This window comes from Eretmochelys imbricata, chromosome 1, assembly GCF_965152235.1.
Source record: "Eretmochelys imbricata isolate rEreImb1 chromosome 1, rEreImb1.hap1, whole genome shotgun sequence".
Taxonomy (NCBI): Eukaryota; Metazoa; Chordata; order Testudines; family Cheloniidae; genus Eretmochelys; species Eretmochelys imbricata.
Window position 1 is genome coordinate 255693822 of NC_135572.1, and position 12420 is coordinate 255706241.

At 43.8% G+C, this 12420-nt stretch overlaps 1 protein-coding gene across 1 annotated transcript in view; it reads right to left on the reverse strand.

Annotated features, from left to right (window-relative positions):
• The window catches only part of TMEM178B (transmembrane protein 178B), a 314930-nt gene that overhangs the window by 13004 nt on the left and 289506 nt on the right, over positions 1-12420 (reverse strand). The window lies entirely within an intron of this gene.

Sequence of the window (12420 nt, forward strand, 5' to 3'; positions counted from 1 at the left end):
GTGAAGGACAATGGGTTGTTGTGATGCAGTGGGAATTTTCTGTAAATATTTTGTATAAACACTGTGCCTCAGTTCCCCCCATATCCTGCATTGTCACCTGGGGGTAGAAAAGGGCTACTTACTCTTGAGCAGGGGACCAGGCAGGTTTGACCGACGACTTGCTGTCTTGAGTTTGGGGCCCATGCCATTGGAGAGTCCATGTAGACAATGGAAAAGCCAAACACTGGGACATTTGCTACCTAGCAGCTAAAGACCAGGGATGGCCCACCCCACCACAGGAAGCCAGCTGTGTTTGACTAGCTGGACAACAAAGGACTGAGGCAGGGCCAGGTGGGACTGGCCCAAGAACTTCAACAAAGAGGGGACAAAATGGGAACCAACGGGACACCACTTGGCTGGGGCTCTAAGCCAAGAACGAACCATGCTGTAACTTTCTTTAATCTATGCTAACCAAGGACTTTCTATACTGAGTTCCAGTTGACTAATAAACCCTTCTGTTTGGATAATGCTGAGTGAATGTCCCTGCAGATGCTGTTGGAGATGCATTGCTCCCTAAGATAGGACAAGTCTCCTTCAGGCATCTGCCTCAGTGGGGCTTGCTGAATGGAGTGCACGGTGTGAAGCAGGTACTGAAGGACCAGAGGTCCAGCCTAAGGAGGTGGTGAAGCCATGGGGCTTATCCTCAAGGAAGAGTGAGACCCCTAGGGAGTCTGGCTTACTGAAGGAGTCATCCAAGAGGCTGTTCCAAATCTGGGGTCATAGCACTGATCCTGTGGATCCTTGACAGTTGTATACACTCTCTTTTCCTCTCTCACACACAGAGCTACTGTCAGAGCTCTGAACCACAAAAAGCCAGAGTTCTTGTGTGATCTGATACAAAGGTGCCATAACTACTTGTGTTGGTCTGGTTTCTCCGGGGTGTGAGTGCACGTCTAGGAGCAGCAGAAATGAACAATAAAAAGAAAGCATTTGAAGTTTGCCTTTAAGGTCAGCTGATGTTTCCATGGCAATCAAATGCTACAAAGATGACACTAAATTCTCCAGTTGCAGCTACTGATCCATCCCTTCTGTTAAAAGCATTAAATGAATACCACCTGTGTTATACCTCTGGGGTTGGACTGGAATCCACCACTGCTTCAACCCCTCACCCCCAATTTCCGCATGTAGACATAAACTCTTAGGTTTTCACTTTAAAGTACTGTGCCTGTTGGTATTGGCATAAAGATTAGGCTCCATTTCTGATGTTCTGTGCAAATCATTTAGTGAAAACTGTGTTTCTGCCAGAAGGAGGACACATAGTCCCACAAGTGAACTGATTTTACAGCAGGTGGTGAGATGTGTGTTGCAAACCCTCCTTGAGGAGTATTATTGTAGGAAGTTACAAAAGGGCACTACAATGGAGGATACAGAGTGATTTACAGAAGTGATCTTGGTGAAAGCAGTGTTTCACGTTCATTTTTCAAACTGTCTACTTTTGAAACTGGGTGATAATATTATTTAAAAAAATGCAAAACCTGTGTGAAACGCAACAATAAGGCTGCAGAGTGAAGCACTTGGAAGTCAAGAAATGTTAAAACTAATCTGCTACCTTAACTGTGTCCTTTGGGCAAATGTATTATGATGCTGTCTTGTATCTTCTTGTTGTACAATCAACCTTAACTTTTGCATTTCTAACATTAAAACTGGGAGGAGAGAGCGGTGTGGGAAAAAGGTGGTGTCATAAAAATAAAGGGAAGGGTAAGCACCTTTCTGTATACAGTACTATAAAATGCCTCCTGGTCAAAGGCAAAACCCTTTCACCTGTAAAGGGTTAAGAAGCTAAGATAACCTCGCTGGCACCTGACCAAAATGACCAATAAGGAGACAAGATACTTTCAAATCGGGGGGGGGGGGGGAGGGGGGAAACAAAGGGTCTGTCTGTCTGTGTGATGCTTTTGCCGGGAACAGATCAGGAATGCAGTCTCAGAACTTCTGTTAGTTAGTAAGTAATCTAGCTAGAAATGCGTTAGATTTCCTTTTGTTTAGTGGCTGGTAAAATAAGCTGTGCTGAATGGAATGTATATTCCCGTTTTGTGTCTTTTTGTAACTTAAGGTTTTGCCTAGAGGGATTCTCTATGTTTTGAATCTGATTACCCTGTAAGGTATTTACCATCCTGATTTTACAGATGTGATTCTTTTACCTTTTCTTTAATTAAAATTCTTCCTTTAAGAACCTGATTGCTTTTTCATTGTTCTTAAGAGCCAAGGGTTTGGGTCTGTGTTCACCTGTACAAATTGGTGAGGATTTTTATCAAGCCGTCCCCAGGAAAGGGGGTGTAGGCCTTGGGGGGATATTTTGGGGGAAGACGTCTCCCCTGTGGGCTCTTTCCCCGTTCTTTGTTTAACACGCTTAGTGGTGGCAGCATAGGGTTCAAGGACAAGGCAAAGTTTGTACCTTCGGGAAGTTTTTAACCTAAGCTGGTAAGAATAAGCTTAGGGGGTCTGTCGTGCAGGTCCCACTTCTGTACCCTAGAGTTCAGAGTGGGGAAGGAACCTTGACAGGTGGTATAACTATTTAATTTTCTAGATTTTTATTTTCTGGGTGAAAAAAGGAAATAAAGAAAGAAAATGCCCCATTCCATAGCTGACAGGCACCAGTTGGCCACAGGATGACTGGTGATTGCTAGTCTCTCAGGACAAATATGTATTTCCATACCTGTATATATACAGCCCCTATCAGTGCACAGATTCAAAAATGTTTAAGGCAACATAAGAGCCCCATGCCAGCTCACCAGTTCCGTTTTTATTTGCAGCTTAATGCAATCTATGGCCTTAATCTTAAAGGGCTTAAACCAGTCCAAGACTTCAGATCAATTTAAGCTGCTTATGCCACTTCAAGGCCTTAAATAATTTTAAAAGGCAAAAGAAGAGTAAAAAAAAAATCAAAATTAACAGGGTAACAAAAGGACAGACTCCTTCCTGCCTATTAACCTGTTTTGAAAGGCCTGTGTCCAAGCCATGCAAATACAGAGTAGCTCTTTGTCCCCCTCTAGTGTCTAAAGCACATATAGGTGTTAATTATGTGACCGCCTCATGGTGGGATTACACATGCGCTTCCTGAGCGGCACATGCATGCACCCGGTGCCCATTTTTAAGTGAGTCTCCCAATGTCATCGACAAATTCAAATGAGCATGCTCAGCATTTGCAAATGCTCCGAACGTTATCAAACCACAGCTACTATTTGTCAAACCAAGGAAAGGCACTATTCCTCAGTGAAGACTACATTTATGCCCCTCTTCAATGCTTATATTTTAGTCATTGATTATGTAGTTCTCTTTCAAAAGGGATGGCCAGATTTCTTTGTGTGTAAGTGTATGTATCTGCCATCACTCACAAATGGATGAAAAGATTTTGTATAAGCTTCCCAAAATTATTCATTTTTTAGAAGAGAACAAGCGTGAGAAATTGGATTCCCAAACGAGAATGTTATGAAAAGTTACAGGCATGTAAAACAGAATCTCATAATGGAAAGTGTTTTCAGCCTTCACCATAGCAACTGCTTCTACTGTGACCACTATAAGAGACGCAACAAAAAGAATAAATGGGGACCACGACCATTTTGCCACATAAAAAGTTACTAAAAAAAGGAATTCCGTTAGCCTCTGCCATTTTCAGCTGAACTCCATGGAGTTTCATCTTGTCTCAGTTTTTTCCCTTCTTGCCTCCCCCTTGGTAGCTGCTATCAAGATACTTCATATCTGCCTTGGAGAGATCAATCACGGAGCTTTGCCACATGCTTGTTTTACTAAATCCCTACATTTTGTTTGACAAATCAATCAGCAGTAGAATTATTATTTTTGTGAGATAGGAGCCTACAGAGAAGTGGAATAGAGGCCCTATTTTTCACCTTCATATGCAAGTTTCAACTTAGGTTAAATTTGGGATCCAAAGGACTCAACAGCAGGTAACCATCCATGGCTGCATAGACAGACATTGCAGTTGTCATTTAATTGCAGATATGCACCGCACAGCCATAGGCAGTACAATGCATAACCTTTGACTTCTTGAAGACGAGCCTCTACTTGGTGAGCTAGAGGAAGATATGCATGTGTGTTGCAAAGAGACAGACCGATACACACAATGGCTCTGATATATAAACCCACCTAAACTGTCAGCACTTGTCCACTCTCTCTCCCACATACCCAGGAATCAGTTTATCCTGAGATTTTTATTTGCCATGTGATTTATTCCCCTCAGCGTTATCCTGCTCACTGAGATCGTGGATAGCACCAGTGATTTTTTGGAAGCCACTTGGCACTGACAAACACTGGCATGCTACACATGGCTGTACTGTATTCCCGCCCATGCCTTGCAACAGGGGGAAATGCACTACTCAGATGTTGCTTTGGGCACCTGAAGGGTTGTTTCCACCATCCTCACCCTCTTCCCAGACCAGAATGCAGAAATAGATGTGAGTAGAATCTCATACCTGGTTGGGTGTTTTCTTTAACAAACATCCCTGCTTTGCATATCTGGAATAAAACACCAAATTGTGCTGGCAACCTGCATACTGATCCTTGACTTTCTTTTTTGTCACACATCTTCCTTGTCTGCTTATCACTCCTGTACCAGCAGCGACAGGGGAGAGTGGGCATTGATCACTGATGTGAGGAAGGGGTATGTAAAGTATTCGTAGCCCTGACCCATATCATGTGACTAGGGACAGACAGTAAGGATGAGTCACTTAGCAGCACTCCGATATGGTGTCAGAAGAAAACTAAATCTGTGGTGAAGATGGAGCCACTGTAAACTCCTGAAGCTCTCACACTGGCATATTACTGGGGGAAGGGATTGAAGCACTTCCACATGTTCCTAGAAGCAAATGCTAATACAGAGAAATTAGACAGGAAGAAATCCACCACACTTGCTACATGGGGCAGGCCAACAAGCACTGGAGACTGATAGTACCTTCTAAAGGGAGCAAGAAATTACTCCAGACTACTAGACAAAGGTCATTCAAAAATGTCCTGAAGTCTGTGTTTCACCAGGAATGTCACGTGCAAAAGACAAGAAATAGGCTGCCAGGTGAGACCTCTGATCATTTTGTGACAGAACTGCATACTAAAGTTGAATTGTGTGAACATGGATATTTAGAAGATGGAATAATTAGTCTATTTGCTGATGATCGAAGACTGAGTTATCGAAGGTAAAGCTGATATCTGGTTTAAAGCCAAAGACCTAGACGTGACTTTGCAAAGAATAGTGAATATTTGCAAAACAAGTGAAAATTGTGCTTCTCCAATGACAGTGTTAACAAACAGTGAAAAAACAAAAGTGCATCTCTAATTAGAGTGTATATTAAGGCATAAATAGATAATACAAGGGTAAACAAATGGCAGAGACGAGATTCGTTTGCAATAAAAGTGACTGTAATAACACGATGAAAAAGTGGCCATCACAAAGGGTGCTATGTTATGCAATAAATAGGGCCCTATCAAATTCACAGCCATGAAATACACATCATGGACCGTGAAATCTGGTCTCCCAGTGTGAAATCTCGTCTTTTGTGTGCTTTTACCCTATACAATATAGATTTCATGGGGGGAGACCAGCGTTTCTCAAATTGGGGTCCTGACCCAAAAGGGAGTTGCGGGGGGGTCACAAGATTACTTCAGGGGCGGGTTGCGGTATTGCCACCCTCACTTCTGTGCGGCCTTCAGAGCTGGGCGGCCAGAAAGCAGCGGCTGTTGGCCGAGCGCCCAGCTCTGAAAGCAGCACCCCGCCAGCAGCAGTGCAGAAGTAAGGGGGCCAATATCATACCATGCCACCCTTACCTCTGCACTGCTGCCTTCAGAGCTGGGTGGCTGGAGAGTGACGGCTGCTGACTGAGGGCCCAGCTCTGCAGGAAGCAGCGCAGAAGTAAGGGTGGCAATACTCTACCATGCCATCCTTACTTCTCCGCTGCTGCTGGCAGAGCTGCCTTCAGAACTGGGTTCCTGGCCAGCAGCCGCCACTCTCCAGCTGCCCAGCTCTGAAGGCAGAGTCGCTGCCAGCAGCAGCACAGAAGTCAGGGTAGCAGTGCCACAACCCCCCCTACAATAACCTTGCGACCTCCCACCCCATAACTCCTTTTTGGGTCAGGACCCCTACAGTTAAAACACTGACATTTCAGATTTAAATAGCTGAAATCATGGAATTTTTGATTTTTTAAATCCTGTGACTGTGAAATTGATCAAAATGGACCGTGAATTTGGTAGGGCCTTAGCAGTAAAAAACAACTATTTTGCAAAAGTGTGTTGTTCTCAGTTCGAATTGCAAAGAAATACAAAAGCAAAACACATTCATGAATGTACAGCTGAAGAACAGAGCTCTGATGAAGATCATGAAGTTGACAATAATAGAGTTCTTTGTTGGGTCTCTTAATACATTTACAAAGGAAAGTTCTGCAACAGATTGTTTTTCACACTGGAAATAAATTAACAAAAAGTGAATTTCAAAATAGAGCTGAGTGCAATGTAATCAAACTTAGCACACACACACGCACACACGAGAGAGAGAGCACTGACATTAAAATAAACAAAATAAGCCTTATTTTATACAGTGGGCACAAATTAACCTATGTGACAAAGCTACATTTGCACATCTGTGTAAGGACTACCACTCAGCAGTGTTTGAAATAGTGAAAGAAGAAACCCCATGTATGCCTGGGGTAGAGAGTAGGCTGCAAATGCAGATGATCAAATGGATGATTAACTTGTCTACTGTCCATAGGTTGACCAGATAGCAAGTGTGAAAAATTGGGACAGAAGTGGGGGGAATAGGTGTCTATGCAAGACAAACCCCCAAATATCAGGATTGAACCTATACCATTGGGACATCTGGTCACCCTAACTGTCCAGAACACAAAATATATTCTTAAATAACTTGATGAAGTGTTGAGGGAAGTGGGATGCATTGACAATGTAAGAATTCACATTGACAGAGACCTCAGTGTGCCACCAAACCACATCACATCTCATTAGCACTGAAAGAGAAAATGAAAGCTGAACCTGACCTGATGGTAAAAGTAGATGCTGTTGAGTGAACAGACACCAACTAACTGGAATGATCAGGATGGCCATTATAATAAAGCCAAACAAGTTAAGAATTTGTATAAAGTCAAAAGTTTTGAGTTAGGCCACCTAACATGAGTGCTACCCCCGAGAACTGATAAAGAGTTCATATCTAGAGGACCCCTAAATATTCAGGTTTTGATGCAAGTCAAGGCAGGGCTGAGTCAATATACAAAGTATAAAACTCTTTGCCTCCCATATTTCTTTTGGCAGATATATGTTTAAGCAAATTCCCCTTGGGATTGTCTCCGCACCCTAACGTGTGTGAAGGCATCAGGTGAAATCCTGGCCCCACTGAAGTCCATGGGAATTTTGCTGTTAATTTCAGTGGGGCCAGGATTTTTCCCATCATGCCCCAGATCTTTGAGGCTCTGCATGGGATGGAAGTAACTGTTGATGATCTGCTGGCTTAGGGTAAAAATGCTCAGTGCCACAACAAGAGATGGCATAATGTTCTGAGGCATGTCAAAGAAAAGATTCTCAGATTGAACAGCATGAGGTCAGAAATGCTATACATATTCCACAGTGCCCATCTGGGTATTTAGAAGTGTAAGAAGAGAGGCCAAAAAAAATCCTGTTATGACCAAACAAATGCTGCTATCAAAGATAAGGTATCCAAGTGTGAAATCTGCAATAAATAGACTGCAAAATAACCCCGGAAGCCATGAGAGATTCCTGATCTCTGTTGGTATAGATACATTTGAACTAAACAGGAAAGATGACTTCTTATTAGTGAATTTTTTTAACTTGTTGCAAAATACACGGAATAACAATGTAGTAACACATTGTAAATTACCATTTACTTGTCATGGGATTCCAGATGAGCTAATAACAGATAATGGCCCACAAAGGATCACAAGTGACTCATTTTGGCCATTCTTTTGATTTATTAGATCAAGCACACTACATCAAGTCCTCGCTATACACAGTCACATGGGCTAGCAGAAAATTCAGTAAAAATAACAGACCTTCATTTAAAAAAAATTAGCCCTGGCAGATTCTAGGTATGCATACTTGGCATCGTTACAGTACCACAGCCCACCTCATAATGCTTCATGAAAATGACTAGCTTAGAGAATTTTGGGCAGGAGACAAAACCCTTAAACAGGTAACAAGCCTCTTGAGCCAAAGACATTTAACTCTGAAGTAGTACAAAGAATGCTCCTAGTTACCCCCACCGCAAGTGGAAGAGGTTAGATTTCAAAACAGACCCTGGCTGCCAACCTGCCAAGGTCTCCTGCCATCTTCACCGAGGTCAGATGTCATAACCACCTGAAGGTCACTTCTACAGGAGAAACAAAAGCCAGCTTCTCAGGGCTGGGCTGGGCTGTGGCAGCTGATGTGCCCTGGTTAGCTGCTGAGATCAGGAGACAAGTAGCAGGGTCAGGAGCAAGCCAGGTCAGAATGCCAGGAAGTCAGGGTGAGGCACCAAGTTGCAGGCAGCAGGCAGATAGCAGGGTCAGACTCAAGCCAGGTCAGGATACCAGGAAGTCATACCAGAAAGGTCAGAAACTAGGTTACCAACAGCAATTGAATAGTGAAGTCAAGGACAAACCAGGGTCAGAAGCCAGAGTCTAGCATCTGTCACAAGCAGGGCCTGGAGCAGAAGCAGGCAGGCAGTCTGTGTCATTGCTCAGATAGCTCCTCGTGTTGGCTTCCTGGTTTAATTACTGGTATCAGCCAATCAGTAGGCTGTGAGGGGCTGCCACTCAGACGCTGCTGGGTGGTAATGCCTGCCAAGCCTAGCTTCACAGGGTCCTCTCATGGGAGCGTGGCTTAACCCTCCCGTGGTGATGCAGCAGCATCAGTGGCCCAGAACCCGCCTGGTCCCAGGTTTTAGCCCTGCAGGTTCTTAGAACAGCCAAACAAAACTATGGAGAACACTGTCTCTCTGCTCTTTGAGGACAACCACCAGAATGCTACTTGACAATGCTCCTGTGCTGACAGAAATAACACCTGCCCATCAGGTCACTGTCTGTGGAAAAACACCAAGAGCAATAAATAGGCTCCAAGTTGCAGATCCATCTCAGTGGCTAACCTGACCTCTGCAGTAGGCACTAGTATGAGAACAAGAAGAGACCATGTGATCAGAAAGCCAGAGGTTCAGAGATGGAGTTACTGACAGATATTGAATATCCTGACCTCCAGCCTAGATGTCTCTATTTGCCTGTTTTATTAATTGCCTGTTTCAGATTGTGGTTGTTATTCTGGGGTGATATTTCATTTGTATTTGACTTTCAAAAAGTCAGGGAGGATGTAACAGTAGCCACTAGAGTCAGTGGCTACTTACCCATGCCACATGACAGGGGGATAACCTTTTGTAACTCTGACTCATGTCATGTAACTATGACTGACCAAAAAGTTCAGTCTCTTACCATCACATCTATATTACAATCACCTCACTATGTTGACAACAGAATTTGTCAGATTTAATAAAACAGTCAATGCATCTTATTTCAGTTTGAATTTGCCTAGTTTTAATTTCCATCCACTAGATCTTGTTCTTCCTTTGTCTGCCAGGCTAAAGAACCTTCTAGTAGAAGATCTCTTCTCCTTGTGTAGGTAATTCTAGAATCTAGACAATGATCAAGTCACTTCTTAACCTTATGTTCCACAGGATAAATAGATTGAGTGTAAGTCTTTCATTATAAGGCACATTTTCTAGACCTAAAATCATTCTTGTGGCTCTTCTCTGAACACCCTCCAATCTTTCAAAATCCCTTTAAAAGCATGGACACCAGAACTGGATGCAGTATTCCAGCAATGGTCTCTCTAATACTGTGTGTAGAGGTAACACTACCTCCCTACACTGACTTAATATTCCCATTTATACATCAAAGGACTGTGTTAGCCCTTTTAGCCGCAGCATTGCATTGGAAGCTCTCATTCAGCTGGTTATCCACTATGATCCCTAAGTCCTTTTCAGAATCATTGCTTTCCAGGTTATAGTCCTCTCTTTTGTAAATATGACCTATATTCTTTATTCCTAGATTATGACGTTTCATTTAGCTGTCTCAAAACACTTGCTGTTTGAATGTCCTAAGTTTACCAAGCTTCAGAGGGGTAGCCATGTTAGTCTGGATCTGTAAAAGCGGCAAAGAGTCCTATGGCACCTTATAGACTAACAGATGTATTGGAGCATGAGCTTTCGTGGGTGAATATCCACTTTGTCGGATGCATGTAGTGGAAATTTCCAGAGGCAGGTATAAATATGCAAGCAAGAATCAGGCTAGGAATAACGAGGTAGTTCAATCAGGGAGGATGAGGCCCTCTTCTAGAAGTTGAGGTGTGAACACCAAGGGAGGAGAAACTGCTTTTGTCGTTGGCTAGCCATTCACAGTCTTTGTTTAATCCTGTGCTGATGGTGTCAAATTTGCAAATGAACTGAAACTCAGCAGTTTCTCTTTGAAGTCTGGTCCTGAAGTTTTTTTGCTGCAGGATGGCCACCTTTAAATCTGCTATTGTGTGTCCAGGGAGGTTGAAGTGTTCTCCTACAGGTTTTTGTATATTGCTATTCCTAATATCTGATTTGTGTCCATTTATCCTTTTGCGTAGGGACTGTCCAGTTTGGCCGATGTACATAGCAGAGGGGCATTGCTGGCAGATGATGGCGTATATTACATTGGTGGACATGCAGGTGAATGAACTGGTGATGGTGTGGCTGATCTGGTTAGGTCCTGTGATGGTGTCGCTGGTGTAGATATGTGGGCAGAATTGGCATCGAGGTTCGTTGCATGGATTGGTTCCTGAGTTAGAGTTACTATGGTGTGGTGTGTAGTTGGTGAGAATATGCTTCAGGTTGGCAGGTTGTCTGTGGGCAAGGACTGGCCTGCCTCCCAAGGCCTGTGAAAGTGAGGGACTGTTGTCCAGGATGGGTTGTAGATCAGTGATGATGTGTTGGAGAGGTTTTAGCTGAGGACTGTATGTGATGGCCAGTGGAGTTCTGTTGGTTTCTTTCTTGGGCTTGTCTTGCAGCAGGAGGCTTCTGGGTACACGTCTGGCTCTGTTGATCTGTTTCCTTATTTCGTCGTGTGGGTATCATAGTTTTGAGAATGCTTGGTGAAGATCTTGTAGGTGTTGGTCTCTGTCTGAGGGGTTGGAGCAAATGCGGTTGTACCTCAGCGCTTGGCTGTAGACAATGGATCGTGTGGTGTGTCCGGGGTGGAAGATGTAGGCATAGCGGTCGATGGGTTTTCGGTATAGGGTGGTGTTAACATGACCGTCACTTATTTGCACCGTGGTGTCTAGGAAGTGGACCTCCCGTGTAGGTTGGTTCAGGCTGAGGTTGATGTTGGAGTGGAAGCTGTTGAAATCATGGTGGAATTCTTCCAGGGTTTCCTTCCCATGGATCCAGATGATGAAGATGTCATCAATGTAATGTAAGTAGAGAAGGGGCGTGAGTGGACGAGAGCTGAGGAAGCGTTGTTCCAGGCCAACCATAAAAATGTTGGCATATTGTGGGGCCATGCGAGTGCCCATAGCAGTGCCACTGGTCTGGAGGTATATATTGTCACCAAATTTGAAATAATTGCGTGTGATGATAAAGTTACAGAGCTCAGCAACCAGTTGTGCTGTGGCATCATCAGGGATACTGTTCCTGACAGCTTGTATTCCATCTGTGTGTGGGATGTTTGTGTAGAGAACCTCTACATCCTTGGTGGCTAGGATGGTGTTTTCTGGAAGATCACCAATGCATTGTAGTTTTCTCAGGAAATCAGTGGTGTCACGGAGATAGCTGGGAATGCTGGTGGCGTAGGGTCTGAGTAGAGAGTCCACATATCTGGACAGTCCTTCAGTGAGAGTACCAATGCCCGAGATGATGGAGCGTCCAGGGTTTCCGGGTTTGTGGATCTTGGGTAGTAGATAGAATAACCCCAGTCCGGGCTCTAAGGATATGTTGATTTGTTCCGGTGTTAGTTCCTGCAGCAAAAAAACTTCAGGACCAGACTTCAAAGAGAAACTGCTGAGTTTCAGTTCATTTGCAAATTTGACACCATCAGCTCAGGATTAAACAAAGACGGCGAATGGCTAGCCAACGACAAAAGCAGTTTCTCCTCCCTTGGTGTTCACACCTCAACTGCTAGAAGAGGGCCTCATCCTCCCTGATTGAACTACCTCGTTATCCCTAGCCTGATTCTTGCTTGCATATTTATACCTGCCTCTGGAAATTTCCACTACATGCATCCGACGAAGTGGGTATTCACCCATGAAAGCTCATGCTCCAATAAGTCTGTGAGTCTATAAGGTGCCACAGGACTCTTTGCTAAGTTTACCAAGAGATTCAGGTTGCTCTGGATAAATGATCTGTCCCCATTGTTACTGATCACT